This window comes from Nicotiana attenuata, chromosome 1, assembly GCF_001879085.1.
Source record: "Nicotiana attenuata strain UT chromosome 1, NIATTr2, whole genome shotgun sequence".
NCBI lineage: Eukaryota > Viridiplantae > Streptophyta > Magnoliopsida > Solanales > Solanaceae > Nicotiana > Nicotiana attenuata.
The window spans coordinates 99,262,623-99,265,148 of NC_031989.1; positions in this window are offsets into that span (position 1 = coordinate 99,262,623).

Sequence of the window (2,526 nt, forward strand, 5' to 3'; positions counted from 1 at the left end):
GGCTCCGGCCAAATTAACGCGGCTCGGAGACGTCCGACTGCCGCTGTAAAACTAAAGGCCTCCAAATACTTCGAAAATACTTCAAAAGGAACCGGTTAATCAGGCTACCCCCCGCATAAGCAAAGGAGCTTCGATCATATCAGCTCCAAACAATGACAGGGCTTTAAGACAATCAGCCATCAACAAAAGGCTTCGAAAAATCAGCCTTCAAGAGAACCTCCTGAGGTACTCGATTATCGTAGCATATCGATGCATAATCGAGGTTCTTATTCGAGCCGTCGAAGAGTCAGAAGAACACAAAACATGCCAAGGCATAATCAAAAACTTCATCCAAAATGGGGAAAACTATAGCCATACCAGAGGTCGTATCGACCCAATCTAAAAAGCGTAAGGGCCAATGCGTAAGAGTCTAAAGGCTATCCCAAAGAGCCTAAGGGCCAATGTGTAAGAGTCTAAGGGCCAGCCTAAAGAGCCTAAGGTCCAATAGGTAAGAGCCTAAGGGGCAGTATGTCAAAAACCTAAGGGTCAATGAGCGTGAGTCAAAACATGATTCGAGGATCGAGCCCTGAACGGTTAACTATCATCAATCACTCGTTGAGCATGAAAACCAGAGTGGTTTATATCATAAGTCCGATACATCGAGCTGGTTATCAACAAGCATCGAAATTTGTTCCAAAAAGCCAAAAGGAAAACAAGAAATGACAAGGAGAAAAAATTCATATATATATATATNGTGTGTGTGTGTGTGTGATATTTCACAAAGTCATATCTACAAGGCTCACGCCTGGAGCCCTTACACAAAAAGGAAGCAAATGAAAACCTAATCTATTGCCGGGGTTACTAGACCAGACGAAGCTCACTCGGAAGTTGTGCCTTCAACGGCCTAGCCCTCGACCCCCCAGGTCATCGACGGCCTCTTCCCCCTCGGGGACTTCACTTTCGTCTTCATCATCCTCCGAGCCGCTGGTTGATTCACTAGCTGAGCCATCATCGAAAGAAAGTTGAGTTGCCGATTCTTCCTCTAGGGCCTTCATCTTCTCGATCTCGGCAGACAGATTGATGCCCCTTGCATATATATCCTCGAAAGCCTGTCTCCGAGATCTCAATCGGGCATGTTCCAAGGCTTGGGACAGTTTAAGCTCGGCCTCTTCGGATACCTTTCTGGCTCGAGCATTTTCAGCAGCAACATCTTTTCTGTATGAGGACGTGAGCTTAGTGGCATCAGACATAGCTGCAGATAGCTCAGCAACTAGTTTAACATGGAGGTCTTTGTACTTGCAGTTTTCTTCCCTCACCCCATGGAGTTGGCACTCAACCGAGGCCAGCTTTTCTCGAAGAGCTTCTCTATCAGAAGACACCTCATCCATGCGCTGCTTCAGCCCAAGGATTTCGGTATCTCTAGCTCTAAGCTCCTCTCGCATTAAATCAACGTTTTGCTTAAACTCAAAAAGCCAAATTAAGATATCAAACACTCAATTGACTGAAGCACAAAAATAATCCCACAAGGGTCGTATTACCTGCTCATCGAGATCGGACCGCTCTCGAGATATCCTCTCCAAATAAGCTCAAAGGTTACCTAGCTCCCCCTCTTTTTGGGCATGAAGGGCCTTAAGTTCGCCCAATTCAGAAATGAGCTTCCTAAATTCGTCCTCACAATGAGCCAACTCCGCTTGCGACTTGGAAAAGGCTCGGTTGGAAAGCTTTAAGGCCTGAAAACACAGAGGAAAAAAGTCGGAAAAACAAGAATCAAAACTCAAAATACGGCAATCAAGTCAAGATTACCTGTTGTTGAAGGTTCTCGACTTCTTCAAATATCAACGAGGCGTCGATGTCAGGCCCTTCCTCAACCTCAGCAAAATATCCTTCAAACGTACTATTCTCTATCGGGGATGCCCCTCGCCAGGAATTTTCATATCTTGGGCATCCCGTATCTGCCTAGGAGAGAATGACGGGCCCGGCATAGGCTCATCTACATTGATCACCTCGACTGATTCAACGGGGTCCTTCTTCCTCCTCCGAGGGGCTTCATCATTGGTTCCTTCGGGTTCATCAACCAAGTGCCCCTTGGTACCAAATGCGCTTAGGTCGTTGGTCGGTTCGAGGACATTGCCCCAAATTCTCTTATCTCGGGATGGGACCACCTTGGCGGCGGCCTCCGACTTAGTCAACTTCAGCTTAGTAGATTTCGAGGCAGCAACATTTCTTCTCCCCCTGAGTACCAACGGGCAGTCATCACTCTCTTCGCCCTCAGCACAAAGACTCTCGGCCGCCTCCCGAATTGAGGCAACTGAATCGGCCTCGATCTTTTGAGTTTTAGCCCTTTTTGGCTTCGGGGACCCGGCTAGTGATTTTTTCTTTCTCTTTTTCTCCTTGACGGGATTTGGGGTATCTGCTTCCCCAATCGGGGGTTCCCTCATCAAAACGGCCTCTCCAAGTCCTATATAGGCACAAAGGATGAGAATACTAGAGAGAGATGTCTTCTCTGAAGAATTCAAGTGTGGACAAAGGTAAAAACTCACCATGATT